The sequence below is a fragment of the Pseudorca crassidens genome, chromosome 14 (genome assembly GCF_039906515.1).
Source record: "Pseudorca crassidens isolate mPseCra1 chromosome 14, mPseCra1.hap1, whole genome shotgun sequence".
Classification (NCBI taxonomy): Eukaryota; Metazoa; Chordata; class Mammalia; order Artiodactyla; family Delphinidae; genus Pseudorca; species Pseudorca crassidens.
In genome coordinates, this window is record NC_090309.1 from 10,769,594 (window position 1) to 10,787,935 (window position 18,342).

The window sequence follows — 18,342 nt, forward strand, 5'->3', positions numbered from 1 at the left end:
ATCAAAGGCGTGGGGAGGAGAGAGGCGAGGAAGAAGGGGGCCTGTGGAGACCGTGGAAGACCCAGTCCTGAGTAGTGTGCTGTGGTCCATCCTGTATTTATGGCAGGGCCTAGCAATGTGATGATTTAGTTTGTACCTGGGGCGGTGGTAGGGAAACGAAATGGTTGGGTCAGCCCAGAATTAGAAATTCACCAGTTGGATTGCAGAAGGACAAAGGAGAACAGTAAGATGACAGCTGCTGGGAAGGTGTGATTTAGGACAGCCCAGGAGATGTGGGTGGGACGAGGGAACCCTGTAGTCAGAGGGAAAATTTCCTTCCTTCCACTGTGGTTGAATACTCACAGTATGATTAGGAACTTCTAATGAATAACATATATGACCCTTTTCAGATTTCATTTCCCAACAAATATCAGGCATCTGTATGGAAAACTTTATGGCAGGAATGGCTGTCATACCTCATCAGCTGGATTTTACCCAAACTGTGACCCCAAGTGTAATCCATTAAAGCCGGGCTCTCAAAACCCCTGGTTTCACGGTCCTGTGCCCCAGCCCTAGGATCAGGCATTTCCACAAGGAGCCCTGGTTCCTTTCATTGAAGAATGGTTTTAGAAATCAAGATTTGGGTGCTAGGTGTTTTTGTTGCTATCGGAGTGTTGTCACTACTTCTAGGTCTTCTCAGTTGATGGAGGAAGGAAATACACGTTTATATACTAACGTGTGTATACACAGAGATCTGTAAATATGTATCCCTTTGTATCTATATGGAGCTAAAGTTCATACTGATGTCTCAACTGTAATTCCTTACCATATGGACCATTCTAGACTTCTCCCCTTGCTTGTCTATAACCTCCTGCTGCAACAGTGAGAAACTAGCTCCAGCTATCTGCCATCCATTTCCTTAACTGTTCAATTCCAGTATATGTGCACAGTGGCTCCGGAATTAACTCATAGCCCCATGGGAAACAACTGTGTCATCTACACTGCAGTACTATGTTCAGTTCGTTTTGCTTTTATTTTTACAGCCTACACTCAGCTCCAAAGTTACTTAGTTCAGTCCTTTTATCCCTTACCTCTGGCAGTGAGTTGGTTTCATACATTTGTGGTATTTATTAGATTCTTCTGTCAAATCTGCATTCCATTCTGGGATCCCCTCAACTTTTAAATGACTTTTTTTTTAAAAAAATTGCATACATTAAGTTTCACTCCTCATGCTGTAAAGTTCTACGGGTTTTGACAAATGTATAATTTCATGTATCTGATATTACAGTATCATACAGAATAGTTTCACGACCCCCAAATTATACCCTGTGCTTCACCTCTTCAGTTCTCTTCCCTCCCTAAACCTCTGGCTACCACTCATCTGTTTGCCAGCTCTGTGTTTTGCCCTTTCCAGAATGTCATATAAACAGAATCATATAGTATGTAGCTTTTTCAGACTGGCATCTTTCACTTAGCAATATGCATTTGGGATTCATCCATGTTTTTGCATGGCTTGATGACTCATTCCTTTTTATTGCTGAATAGTATTCTACTATATAAATGTACCATAGTTTATTTATCTAGTCACTCATTGAAGGACATTTTGTTTGCTTCCATTTCTTGATGATTATGGATAAAGCTGCTATGAATATTTGCATGCAGGTTTTTGTGTGGACATAAGTTTTCAGATTGTTTGGGCAAATACCTAGGAGTATTTTGGATTATATGGTAAGACTATATTTGGCTTTGTGAGAAACTGCCAGACTCTCTTCCAAAGGGGCTCTACCAATCTGCATTCTCACCAGCAATGAATGAGAGAGTTCTCATTACTCTGGATCCTTTCCAGCTATTGTCAGTATTTTGGATTTTAGCTATTCTAATAGGTGTATAGTGGTATCAAGTTGTTTCAATTTGCATTTCCCTGATGACATATGCCATTGGGCATCTTTGCATATCCTTATTTGACCTCTGTATATATTTTCTGGTGAAGTGTCTTTTCAGAATTTTTGTCCATTTTTTAAATTAAGTTGTTTTCTTTTCTTAATTTTTTTTTTTTTTTGGCTGTGTTGGGTCTTTGCTGCTGCACGCGGGCTTTTCTCTGGTTGTGGCGAGCGGGGGCTACTCTCTACTGTGGTGTGCGGGCTTCTCACTGTGGTGGCTTCTCTTGTTGCATAGCACAGGCTCTAGGCGAGCAGGCTTCAGTAGTTGTGGCACACGGTCTCAGTACTTGTAGCTCGCGGGCTCTAGAGCGCAGGCTCAGTAGTTGTGGAGCACGGGCTTAGTTGCTCCATGGCATGTGGGATCTTCCTGGACCAGGGCTCGAACCCATGCCCCCTGCATTGGCAGGCAGATTCTTAACCACTGCGCCATCAGGGAAGCCCTTCTTATTCTTAAGTTTTAAGAGTTCTTTGGATATTTTGGGTATCAGTCCTTTATCGGATATGTGTTTTGCAAAGATTTTCTCCCAATTTGTGGCTTTTCATTCTCTTAACAAAGTGTCTCTGACATAGACACTTTATAATTTTAACAAATTTCAATTTATTTATCTTTTCTTTCATGGATTGTGCTTTTGGTGGCTTATCTAAAACTCATCACAGACCCAAAGTAGCATAGATTTTCTCCTATGTTTTCTTCTAGTAGTTTTATGGTTTTGCATTTTACATTTAGGTTTGGAACCCATTTTAAGTTAATTCTGTTTAAGGTGTAGGGTCTGTGTGTAGGTCCCCCCCCCCTTTTTTTTGCATATGGACGTCCAGCTGTTCCAGCACCATTTGCCAAAAAGACTAACTTTTCTCAGTTGAATTGCCTTTGCAGCTTTGTTAAAACTCAGTTGACTATATTTTTGTGGGGCTATTTCTGGGTCTTCTATTTGAAACTGGATAGTGTGAGTCCTTCGAGTTTGTTCTTCTTCATTGTTGTTTTGGCTATTCTAAGTCCTTTGCCTTTTCATATAAATTTCAGAAGCAGTTTATCAATATCTATAAAGTAACTTGGTGGGAACGTGATTGGGATTGTGTTGGGATCCCAAGAACTGACATATTAATGATATTGAGTCTTCTAAATACATGAACATGAGTCTTCAAATACATATCCCTCCATTTATTTATATCTTCTTTTATGTTCATTTTTTACCTCTCTCGTTTGGATAATTTATATTGATCTATCTTTAAGCTCACTGACTTTTTCCTTTGGCATCTCCATTCTGCTATTAAGCCTGTTCAGTGAACTTTTATTTTCAGATATTGTATATTTCCAAAACTAAAAATTTCATTTATTTCTTATTTTTATCTTCTGTTTCTCTGCTGAGCCCTTATCTGATTACTTCAACATCTGGATCATTCTAGGGTAGGTATTTATTGATAGTCATTTCTCTTGTGAATAGGGCACATTTTCCTGGTTCTTCATAAATTGAGCAATTTTGGATTATATCCTGGATGTTGTGAATATTATGTTTTGAGGACTTTGAGTTATGCTGTAGTCTTCTGAAGAATGTTGATGGTTTATTTTAGCAGGCAATTAACCTGGTTAGACTCAAGGCCTGACCTTGAGCTTTCTCTGTGGGTTCAAGTCTATGTTCAGTTCTTCAAGCCTTTCATGCACTGCTTTGTCCCATGCATGCTGGTTTAGCAGTCAGCCTGAGATTCATCCAGAGTTCATGTACAAAGTCAGGAGAACTCCTTCTTCTACTCTTGCCTCTTTGGGCTCCTTCACACACTCCAGGGACCATAGTTGCCTTTGCTCCTTTTCCCAGTGCCTCTAGCCAGCAAGACAACAGGATTTTTCTCTCAGAGTTTTGCCTCCCTGCTGTTCTGCTCCTCCACTGTGGCCTGTTTTCAGGGCAAATCCCAGGAAAACAACAACCACGAAAAGCCAGGAAATTCACTCTGTGCCAGGGGCTACTTCAAATATTTTTTTAACTTAAAAAAAAAAAAAGGTATTTATTTGTTTATTTAGGCTGTGCTGGGTCTTAGTTGCGGCCTGCGGACTTCTTAGTTGCGGCCTGCGGACTTCTTAGTTGCGGCATGCGGACTTTTTAGTTGCGGCTTGCGGACTTCTTTAGCTGCGGCATGCATGTGGGATCTAGTTCCCCGACCAGGGGTCGAACTCGGGCTCCCTGCACTGGGAGCGTGGAGTCTTACCCACTGGACCACCGGGGAAGTCCCTACTTCAAATTTTTTTGACCCTCCTCTATAAGCTGTTTGCTTGTTTTTACTCCCCAGAATTCTCAGTAGTTGTTTTTGCACTTTGCTCAGAGTTTATAGCTGTTATCTATGGGAGGGTCAGTCTGGAGAGGGTTCACAAGGCCACATTAGAAGCGAATTTCTGCCTGCTGTTTTTCACCCAGCCCTACTTCTCAGAGATCTTTCCAAGTCAGTATATAGAAAAGTTCCTCCATCTTTTAAATCATGCGTGGTAGTCCACGATAGCCAGACCCCTCCTAGTGGACATTTATGCTGTTTCCAAAGTTTTGCTTTTAGAGACAGTGCTGCATCAAATGGCCTTATGCCCTCTATACGTGACTCTGAGGGTCTTGGTGGAGAAATGTCCAGGGTCTCCAGCCACAGTGGAGGTTTTTCTTAGAACCATAAAAAATATTCATTTCCTTCATTTTGGTGTGACATTTCCTTCCTTCTGTCGTTGACTGAAGGCCTGGGCCGTGGTTCTGGGCATAACCGGTGGCAGGAAGGTGTGAGGACTGGAGAGTGAGGAGTGCCGGATATTCCAGAAGACTTAGAGATTGCTCCAGAGCGCCGGGCTGAGAGGGGTTAGGGAAGTCTGATACCCAAGGACAGAGACAGCCCTGCAACTCCCACAATCCCCACAAAACTGGATGTGTTATTTAATTTCCCATTTCCAAATTGGTTGCTTATCAACAAAGAATGAAATGCATCTTTGGACAAAAATATAGTACATTAAAGGAAAGCTTTCTCTCTTAGAATCTCTCTCCTCCAATTACTCTTAAGCAAAGGCCAAGATGAACCTGGCAGAAGCATCACTGAGTATGTCTACCTTGGTCACACACCTTCAGCATCTCCCTGTTGTCTGCAGGCTCACGCTCCCAATGTTTAGCATTGTACTGAAGACACTTAATATGGCATGATGCTTGGGGCTGCAACAGCCGTTTTGTGATCATGAGGCAACAAGCACAAGGATGAGAAGCCAGTTGCTAAAAAATGGACCTCTATAGGACCTGGTCCCTAAAGACATTGTTGAGCAGCGAAACCAACATCAGCATTCACCCACCTTCAGATGACTTATTATAAAAAAATAAAATAAACTCTTATTTGTTTAAACTAAAAAAAAGACCCTCAATACTCCAGTCCCAATATCCCCAGGCGTTCAGCGATTTTCTAGCTGTGTGACCTTAGGCAAGGTAGCATACTCTCTGAATCTCCATCTCCCCATCCCCAAATGGGAATAGTCATGCTTCATTCTCAGCGATTTTATGAGGCTTAGATGGAGCGACATTTCTGCTGTGCTTGGCACCGTATTTGACCTGCAGAAAGTGCTTGGTGGATGCACCCAGAGGTGTATTATTGTCCAAACTTCCTGTCTGACTCAGAGTCCTTTCTGCTAAGCCATTACTGATGCTGAGGTCCCCACGTGATAGTCACCCTTGTTCTCATATCTGTGTGAATCCCTGAGGCCCAGCTCCAGCCCCAGCTCCTCTGTGAAGGTTTCACAGCAAGGTCACCCTCCCGGGAACTCCTGGAGTCTGGCACTTAACACAGTGGATAATGAAGCTATTTTCTTGGTTTATGTTGTACTCTCCGAGCTCAGGGATCATGCCCTGTGCCTCTTTATGACCTCCTCAGTGTCTTGCACACAATAGGCTTTTCATAAACATTGATGATGGAGCTGGAACCCTGTACCTCACTTGCATAAAATGGGCAGTTTCCACACAGAGAGAAATAAGCACAACTTTGTCATTGGTGGCCATTGCACCGTAGCACAAGAACATGGAGGCATCTGCGACGGCTGTTCTTCCGCCTGCTGAGTCAGGGAGGCAAATACAAATTTCGTGTAACTTAATGCCCACAGACAACTGCATAACCATGTTAAAGGAGAGCAATGAAGGAAATACAAAACCCATGATTTCAACAAATGTTCACTGAACTCCTGGATTCCCCGTGGACCAGGCATGGGATGGAAGATGAAAGCCCGCCCTCCGAGAGCTTGCAGGATGCTGGAAAGACGTCTGTACACAGACCGCAGCCTCGCACATGCTGGGCGAAGGAGCCGGAAGAGGGGCTGATGAAAGCCGGGCTGGGGCAGAGAAGCCTCCCAGGGGTCATGATGTTTGAGGGGGTTTGTAGGATGAATAGGATTTGGAAGGTGACTGAGGAGAGAAGAGCACTGTGGGGAATGGGGTGGGGTGGGATGGGAAAGGGAGTAGCATGCACTGCGTTTGGGAATCTGGGGCTGATTTGATGAGCCAGGTGGGAGTGAAAGGGGTGGGTGGTTGAAAAAGGGGCCACGAGGCAGGTGAGGTAGCTCTGTAGTCTCGGCTTCATCACACGGCCACTGGGGTCCCACAAGGGCGTTCCACAGGGCTCGGCAGTGTGATCAGCTCTGAGTTTCCAGCTGGAGAAAGGCAGCCCTGTAGCAAGCTCTTGCTGTGCTTCCTGGGAGGGGAGGTGACGCTCTCGAGGAGGTGGCAGTGGGGTTCACGGGGAGGGCTGGGGCCAGAGCAGCTCAGCTGGAGAGCATTGGCTGACCCCAGAGGGTGGCCGGGCCGGTGAGCTGAGGATGAGAGGAAGTCACCTGTGCTACCCTTTTCTGTGGTCGTAACGTCAGTGTGGAAATGCTTCTCGCTTACGTTCTGCCTTTTTCATATTACATCCTAAGCTTGAGTATTTTCCCATATGTCTGATACTGGTTAGATTTTCTGATTCAGTGACTGTGCCTTTTATGCCAGTACCACAGCTTTTTACCTGCTGAACTTTCCAAGCTCCAACCACACCTCACTTTGGAGTGTCAGCTCATTGTAGTCTAATTGGCATCCGCTTCGGGAGGTGGGTTTGTGTCTCTGGGTCTTTGTTGGTGGTGGTTAGTGCTGGTCCCACGCCTCACTGGTCGCCCTGGGCTGTGCTTGTCTCCCCTCAGCTGTGTTGCTTGACTTGACTACTCTTTGGGAAGTTGATTTTTCTCTTCCGAGGAAGGGAATGCACCTTAGAGAACTGTCCTGGAAATATGGAGAAAACTTAGCATGTTTATTCTGTCACCTGATGAGGCAGTGATGGCTCACAGCAGTGCTTGTAAACTAGAGAAGGTGTTTTGCTTCGTTTCTTCTCCGTATGCCAGTGACCACACAATCACACTTCGGTAGGGCTCTCTCTATCTGGTTGTGTCTTTCTCCCCCTCTGCTGGGTGTGTGTGCAGCATTTCAGTCACTGCCTCTATCAAATCCATCAATTTAGACAAATTCCCTCCCCTCCCAGCAAAGTCCGAAGTTAGCACCTTTAACACTGACCTAAAAATCCAGGTGATGAAATGGAACCTTTGTGAGAATCTACTGGGGTAGGGGTGAAAGACTTTATTACCAAGAGATGTGTCCTCATTCTTTTACTCCCTTTCTTGAATCTTTATTTCAAAATGTTGTCCTTTTTATTCCGTGTGAATTTGAGTGGCGGTGGAACACAGTTTAATAATATCTCCTTGCCAAAGCATCCATGTTTCAGGCTGACAAAAGACAGCACCTTAAGAGAAAAATTGCATTCAGCTATGCGTAAAGTACACGGTTCATAGCATTTTGCAAGGTAATTGTTTTCCATACTTTCCCTTATTAGATCGTTTAAAAATTACCAATTAGTACCTGCTTATGTTAAAATATTCACATTACACACTGGAGAAGAGTATAAAAGGGAGTGAAGATCCTTTCCCACCCAAACCCCTCCCATCCAAGAATCTGGTATTTAGTCTTCCAGACTTCCTTTCTAATAATTATATATATAACCATTCAATATCAGATATTCCCTCAACACATTATATGCACATTTAGATTGTACCTGCAATTTTTTTTTTTTTTGCTTAAAAGTATGTTGTGTCACTTTTCACATCAGATCTACTACAGTCTTTTGTAACACCTGTGATTGTGTTTTATGGAAAGCTTCATCTGAGCCTATGTTCTATACACCAGGACAGAGGGCTTGGTTTCTCATTCGTTTTGTGTATTTTTTAAAAAACTAGACAGCGGAGAAGAGAGGGGATAGTTTAAAGGAGGATAAGTGTTTTTTGTGTGTGTGTGTGTGGTACGCGGGCCTCTCACTGTTGTGGCCTCTCCCATTGCGGAGCACAGGCTCTGGATGCGCAGGCTCAGCGGCCATGGCTCACGGGCACAGCTGCTCTGCGGCATGTGGGATCTTCCTGGACCGGGGCACGAACCCGCGTCCCCTGCATCGGCAGGCGGACTCCCAACCACTGCGCCACCAGGGAAGCCCCAGGATAAGTGTTTTTAATAAGCATTTGACAGAATTCAACACCTTTTCATGATTAAAAAACCATCAGAAAAATAGGAAAAGAAGGGAACTTCCTCAATTTGATAAAGAACATCTACAACCCTCCCCCATAGCTAACATTATACATTATGGTGAATGACTGCATGCTTTCCTCCTAAAATTGGGAACAAGGCTAGGGTGCCTGCTTTCACTACCTTTACTCAACATAGTGCTGGACTTCCAGCTGGTGCAGTAAAGCAAGAAAAGAAAAGGCATTTGGATGAGAAAAGAAGAAACAAAACCGATCCTATCTGGAGATGATGCTTGTCTATACAGAAAGCCCAAGGAACCTACGAAAAATCTCCTAGAACCTGCTAAGTGAATTTAGCAGGTTGCAGCACACAAGATAAACATACACAAATAAATTGTATTTCTATATATTAACAACGAACATGTGGACACCAAAATAATTTACACTTGCTCAAAAAGAGAGAGAGGAGAAATTCGCAGAAGTAAATCTAACAAACATGTATAGGAACTGCATGCTGAAAATTATACAATGGTAATGAAAGGAATAAAAGAAGATCTAAATGAATGGAGACACATACCACATTTATGGATTGGGTGACTCCATATGGTAGTGATGCCAGTTTTCTTCAAAATTGATATATAGGTTTAATGCAATTTCTATCAAAATTCCAGCAAGATTTTTTTTTGTGTGAATATACACAAGGTTATTCTACAGTTTATATGGGAAGGCAAAGGAAGCAGAATAGCTAAAAAAATTTTAATTAATTAATTAACTAATTTATTTTTGGCTGTGGTGGGTCTTCGTTGCTGTGCGTGGGTTTTCTCTAGTTGCGGTGAGCGGGGGCTGCTCTTCGTTGCGGTGCGCGGCTTCTCATTGTGGTGGCTTCTCTTGTTGCGGAGCACGGGCTCTAGGTGCGCGGGCTTCAGTAGTTGCAGCACGTGGTCTCAGTAGTTGAGACCTCACTAGAGGTCCACCTCACTAGAGTAGACACCAAGGCATATCCCTTAAAGAAAGAATTGATCAGTTGGACTTCATCAAAACAAATAACTTTTGCTCTGTAAAGACCTTGTTACACAGATGAAAAGACAGGCTACAGACTGGGAGAAAATATTTGTAAACCACATATCTGACAAAGGACTAGTATATAGAATATAGAAAGAGTTCTCAAAACTCAACAGCGAAAAAACAACCAATCCAAATAGAAAATGGGCAAACATTTCACTGAGGAGAATCTACCGTTGGCAAATAAGCATGTGAAAAGATGTTCAACATCATTAAACACTTAGGAAAATGTAAATTAAAACCACAATGGCTATCAGAATAATACCTATCAGAATGGCACAAAATTAAAAAAAAAGTGATAACACCAAAAGCTAGTGAGGATGCAGAGAAACAGTGTCATTCATACATTTCTGGTGGGATTGTAAAACAGTACAGTCACTTTGGAGATCGGTTGGGCAGTTTCTTATAAAATTGCACATGGAACTACCGTATGACCCAGCAGTGGCATGCCTGGGCGTTTATCCCAGAGAAATGAAAACTTATGTTCATGCAGATACTTGCACATGAATGTTCATAGCAGCTTTACGTATAACAGTCCTAAACTGCAAATAGCCCAGATGTCCTTTAACAGATTCCTTGGCTGTGGTATTCCAGTATCATGGAATACTGCTAAGCAATGAAAAGGAATGAACTATTGGTACCTGCAGCCACTGGATCCATCTCCAGAGAATGATGCTGAATGAAAAGCTCTAATCCCCAAAGGTTACATACTGTAGGCTTCCATTTATATTACATTCTCGAAAAGGCAAAATCACAGGGCTGGAGAACAGACTGATGGTTGCCGGGGGCTAAACAGGGATAAGTGTGGGAGGAAAACGGATGCATTTATAAAAGGGCATCACAAGGTGACGGAAACGTTCTGTAGCTGGACTGTACTGATGTCAATACCCTCACTGATATTGCATGATAATTTTGCAAGATGTCACTGGGGATGACATCTTAGAGGAAACTGGGCAAAGGATACATGGGGCTTCTCTCCCATTATTCCTCTATATAATTTCAGATACCTGCATGTGAATCTATTAATACAATTATCTCATAATTAAGAGTTTACTTAAAAAGATATTGTCTCTTTTTCAACAGTGGATATATTGCACTCTTTTTTAAAATTATTTTTTAAATTCTTTTTACTGCGCTCTTTTTAACAGCTGCTGTCATGTTTTCTGCAGGGCCTCATTTTAGCCCATGTCCCATATACCTGGGAGGAAGGATTTTTGTTTGTCTGTTTACGTTTTTGTGAATTTCTTTCTGGTAGGAATTTGATTAGAGGAGAAAGTAGGTAAGAGCTAGAAGGAAGAAAACTGTTATTCTTTCTTTGAAACAGGTTCTTTAAAAGTATTCTTGTGTCTTATGTTAAAAAGGGATTTCCTTTCCTGGGCATTTTACTCTCGACTCCGATGAGGATCTGGGGCTCAGAGTGGGTCAACGAGCGGTTTTGGGGTCGCTAAGCTGCAGTGACAGGCTATGAACGGCCTTTCATTTTCTTGTATTTAACAGGCCAAAATCCACCATAGAAATGCCCTAAAATACCCTTGTTATTGACTGCATGTGAGGGTGTCACCCATTTGTCCCCTTCAGTCCGCATACATTTCCTTTTCTTCTCTTCAGCCTCTTCCTTCTCCCCCGGCCGACTCTGACTTACAATCAGGCTTTCACTTAAGTAGTATTTGCCACTGAAAGTTCCAGAGTTTTCTGGGTTAGTTGTTCTGTGATGTAGGCTGCACACAGAATCCATGTCCATCGTCACGCCGGTGCAAATTAGGTTTTCTACGAAAAGAGTGTGTGGTTTCTTCATATTATCGAATACCCAACCATTCATATCAAGAGAAGCCAAGAAACCAAAATCTACTGTTATTTTGTTGGAAACCTAAAACTTAAAAAAATACGGTCAGCTCCTCTGACACTCACAAGCTGTAAGTGAATTCGGTGAATACAAGCTGAATTCTCCCTGGAGTGAATTCAGTGGTTCATGAAGCTCTCTGGCAGCCCTGTTTATCCAGCTCTGGGTACCGGCCACACAAAGATGAGTAACCGGGACCTGATGTACGCCCATGAGTTCACTCTGCTGTGACACAGGTGGACAGACCACGGCCACTGAATGACAATGACAAGGATGATAGCTGGCCTCCTGGAGTCCTCACCACTGCTAGGCCCTGAGGGTGTCCAGCCCCCTGTCTTCTGGGGAGGGGCTGCAGTCACTGTTGTTTCTCTGCAGAGGATGGTACCGAGGTTGAGAGCAGGGCAGGGGGTGGTCCCTTGACCCATGGCTCATGGGGCTTGGTCCCTGGAAGATGCCTGGTAAAAGGGGGCCCAGGTGCTGTTGCTGGGGGTGGGGGGAACGGGCAGCAACTCAAGACTCACAGATGTTTTTAATTTGTGCGAATTGGGGGACAAAGCAAGTCCTTGTGAAAACTCATCTCCAAGCTTTCCAAGCAGAGCTGTTTAACTTTTACTCCAAAAAGATGGTGCCTGGCTCAGGTTCCCAGGAACAGCGGGGAGGGACAGCAGCATCACCGGCCTTATCTTTTCAGTTACTCGGGGCTTAGAGACTTGAAAACAACTTGTTTTCTTAGGTTGGTTAAACAACCACTGCCTAGGTTTCAGTGTTTGTTCAATGTTAATTTCCATTGATTTAGCAAGTTTTACATCGGGTTCTGAAAGTTTCAGATTTGAATTACTAGGTTTCTGACAAATCTGGAAAGAGTTTACACGTTATGCACATGCCCTTCTTTTCCTAAACTTAAGTGTGACTTTTTCTTTAGCTTTTCCAGTTTTTTTAAAAAAATTAAATTTTAAGGGCCCAAGGAAGGATAACATCACGAAATAAACTCAATAATGAGAAATATGTTGTTGTTTCTTCCTCCTGCCTTTCTTGCCGTCTCCTCCCTCTTTTTTTTTTTTTTTTTGTGGTACGCGGGCCTCTCACTGCTGTGGTCTCTCCCGTTGCGGAGCACAGGCTCTGGACGCGCAGGCTCAGCGGCCGTGGCTCACGGGCCCAGCCACTCCGCGGCATGTGGAATCCTCCCAGACCGGGGCACGAACCCGCGTCCCCTGCATTGGCAGGCGGACTCCCAACCACTGCGGCACCAGGGAAGCCCTCCTCCCTCTTTTGATGGGAATTAGCGAGAGAAGCGCAGTGTGGGGAGGGCAGGTCTGCAGCCTGTTGAGACTTGCCCTTGGCCTCCAGGAAGCCAGCCCTGTACTTGTTTGTGGACAGCACACAGTGGATCTCAGACGGGTGGGGACACCTCTCCCTGCTGAGTGGGTAATCACCTGTGAGCCTCATCTCCCCAGACATCACCCCAGGCCTACTAGCTGGCTGAGCTCACAGTGATGATAATCCCTGAAGTTGAGTGTGGGACATTGACATGACATTAAGAGGACATAAAATGCAAATAGTTTTATTATGAACTGTAACATCATCATCATCGTCGTCGTCACAGTTACTAAGAATTCACCTGTGCCAAGCCTTTTGCTAAGTTCCTTCCATACATCATCTCTTTCAGTGCTTCCTAAACTTGAACCCCGGAGGACTGGCTACCTGCCCCGCACTCCATTCCCCCACCAGAGTTTCCGATTCAGTAGGTCCGGGTCAGGGCCTCATCCCAGAAGTCTAAGTTAATCTGCCTAAAACAACCCCACGAAATAGGTAACGTGAGGAAACAGGCAAGAAAAAGTGGGAGACTGGACCACAAAGCTCATTGCGACTGACCATAAGCATTGGCTGGTCCAGCATAGTTAAGTTTTCAGAGGAAGTAGTGAGTGCCTAAGACAGCCCTAGACGGACGTCCACTGCTGAGGACTAGTGGGTCATGGCGTGTGTGGCAGGGTTTCAGAGTCACGCACGGAGGGGCAGGAAGTCTGGGGTGTTACCTGCAGGAAGACCAGCTCTGGAAGGTGCTGCTTGCGGGAGCACGGGGGCCCTGGCTCTTAGGAGGAGAGAACAGAGTTGGAAGGAGAGCCAGAGAACGGGTTAACAGGATGCGTTCGGTGGATCACTTTCTCCCTGCCTCCCGTCCGTGGACCAGCACACCGTGGCTCTGTTTGTGTGGGATTCTGTCCACGCCATGGCCTTCTTCTCCCCTTCACGCTCCTTTCCCATATTTTCCCAGAAAAGGGGAGGAAATCATTTAAAAAATACAGGAGGAAAATAAACAACAACCTTTCTCTGTGACTTTATTTTGTGATGTTATAAATCTTTGGACCCTTGAAAGTAAAAAAAAAAAAACAACTATAAAAAAATCACCACCGAAGTATAGGAAAGGGAGGGAAGAGTCACGCCTAACAGGAAGGCTTTCCCCAAATTTGTCACAAACTCATTAATTCAAGATTGGAAGCTTGGAGAACCCGAGCAGAGCCTTGGCAGCATGGAAAGGTGTAAAGCGAGGTTGCAGACCCGCGGCCCCCGGGCCAGATTCCACTGACGTGTTTTGTTTGGCTCCCGTAGTTCTTGAAAAATAGTCAAATCAGTTTCAAACATGGGAGTTTTCATAATAAAACCCCTGATGTCCAGCATTTTTTTTGAGGAGCGGGGAGCACCGGTGCCAGGGCTGTGGCTGGTTGGTGGCTGACCACGTGAAGGGGCATGGCTTCTGGTCACAGCCCCGGCCAGCAAAGCACCCCTGGTCTAGAAAGTTCTGGACTCACACTTGGAGCACCAGTCACCAGCTGGATGACTTGGAGGCTGGCACCTACTGGACTTTTCCTCCTCACCTGCCGCTGGCAGCCTTGTGTGTGTGACAGCACATCGTAAACACGAAGCACAGCAGATTCCCAGCCACACAGGGACCCTTGGGCCAGCGGGCCTCAGGGAAGGGGCGCTTGGTGACAGTCGGTGCACCTGTAAGGACGTTCCCTACTGCCTTCTAAGACAGTGCCAGCCACTTCTTTAAAGTTTTTTCAAAAGATGGATTTTAAAAATGTGTTTTCTAAAATTATGATTATTTTACAAGGTCTGCACAGTCCACGTGGTGCTTTATAGGGTGTATCCGGCTACAGCTGGCCCACTTCTGGGTGTTTTATGGCAAATTATTCTCAGATTACCCTTTAATGCAGGAAGGCCTGCCAGTTGTCTGAGCTCCCTGGGTCATATAGAAAACCCCTAGACTTGATACGAAACAGCTGCCTCGGTCAGCTGTTCCAAAAAAAGGAGCATTTTCAGGCCGAAGCAGCAGGAAAAAGGTTTTTTGTAGTTGGTGGAGACTTTGAAAAAAAAAAAAAGTTAAATTACTCTTTCCTGGCCATTAAAAGGTGATTGAATTTTGTTATTAACAAATTGTGGGAATCTTGAGAGAAGTACTCCGAATGGGAGTTTGTTAAGTGCTCTCTGGCAATACTTACAGTATGTCCCGGGGGGGTGTTCTCGATGGAGGGTGGCTGCACAAAACTCCGCTGACCTCCGTGTCCCCGGGCCTCAGCCCGGGCTGGGCCGGGGTCAGGGGGCCAACCCCCGGGCCTCCCTCCTCTCTCTCCCCAGGGCCCCTGCTGAGACCAGCAACAAAAGGGTCAATTGTCTGAGGCCCCCCTTTGTCTCAGAGGCTCTATGGGCCTCTTCAAATGCCAAAGTGTCCCTATGCACATGGGTGAATGCATATACACATGGCTGTAGGAATGTGTATCCGTATGTATATGTGCACATGTGCTGGTGCATGCGAGTATTGTATAAGCATGTGCGTGCACGTGTGCACCCAGGAACACGTGCTTATTTATATGTGCGCATGCATGCACGAATAGGAATGCATATGTACCTGTGCATGCATACATGGGTGTGGATGCGCCTCTGTAAGTGTGTGCATGCACACACGAGTGTGCACCTGTGTGCCTATGTGCACACACATACGAGTGAGTTGGGTGTGAACGTGCACACACAGGCAGTGGTGTGACTTGCTTGAAGAATTTCTTAGACGCTGATGCCTCTTCGCAGGGTGAGCGCTCACAGAGGCCTGGCTGGCCTCGTCCCTAGGGCCGAGGGAGAAAACATCTCTGGCCCATCTCTCAGCAGTTGGCCCAGTTACCTTGATGCGGCATTTGCTATGGGGCAGAAACCTCAGAGAAGTCTCTGCCTCCCCTGCCTTCTCTAGGGTCAGATAATAGGTAGGATGCAGGAGGAGGAACCATAAGGAGGCTCCCCACACAGCTCACTGGCCTCGTTTACCTGTTCCAATGTGGGGTTTCATGGCGAGGCCCGCAATAGCTTTCTACGCTGTTCCATTACCTTCTCAGGGCTGCCTAATCAGATCCAGTGCATTCCATGTGGCGTTTAAGCCAGGTTTCCAGAAGGACTGTACAATGACCCGTTCCCATCTGTCCCATCAGTGGGCTCCCACGTAGCTCTGGGGTCTCTGTACAGGTGCCAATCATCCTGTTCCCTAGCGCATCTCTGGAAACCTGCGGGATTCTGTGGCTGGTCTGTACCATCCCAAGGTTCACACTCTCTTCCTTAACAAAGGTGTCCTTTTAAAAATGACTGTAAAACATATTTGATTCAGAAGCCAAGAAAAGACTAATAAAAATGCTTAATTCAAATTTGCTTCTGTGAAGGATTTATCTCCCAGCCCCTTTTAACCAGCACAGCTGCAATGTAACAGTTTTTTCTGCTTTTTTTTCTTATTCTTGTCCTTCCCCAGACCCATTTCCCCTCCCTACTCCAGCAAGGGCTTATCTTTCAACTGTGGAAAGGCACCAGTTAAACAGTACTCCAAAGCTTATCAAAATATTCAGGCAGTAAAATTATCTTATAATTAGCCTAACTGTAAGCCAGAACTTTTTAACCCCAGGAAAGGTGAAGTTACCTGGCCTGTGAAATTGGTAAATTGCTCATTCTGACCTTTTTAGGCTGCAGTTTCTACTTTTATTTCATTCCCCCAATAATTTCCTCCTTTTTCTTTAAATTCTTGATGGTCCCTGAGGCATCTTCCTCTTCTGTTTGCTGAAGCCTCAGAGAAAATGTACTCCTGGCTGAGCTGAAATAGATAATTGAATGCATTCAGGCGAGGGGGATACGAAATCAACCTGTTATCTACTTCATGCCTTCACTTTTAGGTATGCTTTGGGTAAAATGAAGCCTTATCTCTCCATCGCTGATTCCATACTTCAGGTGCATGCAGTGGTGGCACCCAGCCGCATGATTCCGGAGCTATTCCCACACTAGCTGGGGGATTCTGCAGTATCCTGAGCAGGTTAGAAGAATTGGGCTTCCTTATCACAAAGATTTCTCCTAACTCTTCCTCCCCTTGTCTCTTGCTTACCCCATCGACCCTCCCACTACCCCAGGGACCCTCCTGTCATCTTGCAGCACCCAGGAGGGTGCCACAAAAGTCACCTCCCCACCCCCACTTCTATGGGAGCTGACATCAAGGGAATGGGCAGTGACGTGTTTGGGGGTGTTAAGGTGCTACTTAGGTGGACTTTTGGCCCAGAAATGATATTATAGATGATGCTTCGGTTTTTAACTGCAGTTGAGATTCTTAAACTAGTCATGCCACAATTCAGCCACAAGTGGGTTAGTGAGACTTACATAGGCATGATTAGGGCTGATCACTGTGTTTTACATGATGAAATACTTGCAAAGTTGCAAAAATTAAACTTAAAAACAACTAAAAATTAAATTTTGGAGTGTGACATTTTCATAGAGGGCTGTTGCCTATAAATAGTGGTAGTGATTATTTATAGAGTTTTTTCCCTATCCATCAGGCAGTATGCACACACGTGGGCATACACACAGGTACAAACACATAGATAGAAAAATTGTTTCATCCTTATGTTAATCTGGTGAGAACACAATTACTTTGCCCATTTTACAGTTGTGAACACTGAGGCTCTGAGAGGTTAAATCACTTGCTGACACCCATATGGTTAGCAGTTGAACGTGGCTGTCATGTAATCCACCACTGGCCTTGCGTTAACCAGCCGAGGCCCAGGCCATATGGTCCGACCTCTAGTTGTTCTTGAGAGGTTTCCCTGACACCCCTACAGGGTAAGGAGGAAATTGCAGTGTCACCTCGGGCTCTGCTTGTGGCCGTGCCCGGCAGTCGTGTACACTTTCTCTTGATGTCACGTGTATATCACAGGTGCGATTTCCTTGCAGTCCTCGGAGCTGCCTTGCTGGCCTTGAGCTGACAGGATCAGGGTGAAGTCTGTGCTGATCCCCTCAGGGAGGGTCTGGCCCAAGTGGTCAGTCCCCCTGGGGTGGAGGTAGTGAGAGGGTCGCTCCCAGGACCTGGGCGTGGCCATGCTCTCCTAATGCAAACCTCAGAATCAGATCCGCTCTGCAGTCCTATCTTTTCACGGTTTTGTCTCAGAGCTGAAAGAGCCCTGTTTTGCTCATGGAAAGAGTAGAATGGTGGTTGCCAGGGGCTGCAGGGTGGGGGTAAGTGGGGAGATGTTGGTCAAAGGGTAAAAACTTCCAGGGCTAAGAAGAATAAGTTCTAAGGGTCTAATGTACAGCATGGTGACTGTAGTTAACAATGCTGTGTTGCACAGTTGAAAGTGGCCAAGAGAGCAGATCTTAAGTGTTCTCACCAAAAAGAGAAATAAAAGGTAACTCTGTGAGGCGATGAATGTGTTAATTAATGTGCTAATGTGTGTTAACCATTTTGCAATGTATGTGTATATGTCATCACTTTAAATAGATACCCTTTTGTCAATTACACCTCAATAAAAAATAAACATTAAAGCATTTTTAAAAAGGCAAAAAAGAGCCTTTTGGAAGTCTTTCCTGATGAGAGACACCTTCTGTCTAATCCATGATGGAATATTGTACCCTGCTTAAGACCCTTTCAAAATACCATTATCCTTTTAAGAGTTAAGTTGAAACTAAAGATCGATCATTAA

The 18,342-nt window shown here is 44.9% G+C and overlaps 1 protein-coding gene across 1 annotated transcript in view; it reads left to right on the forward strand.

Moving 5' to 3' along the window:
* The window catches only part of ACOXL (acyl-CoA oxidase like), a 365,696-nt gene that overhangs the window by 88,531 nt on the left and 258,823 nt on the right, over positions 1-18,342 (forward strand).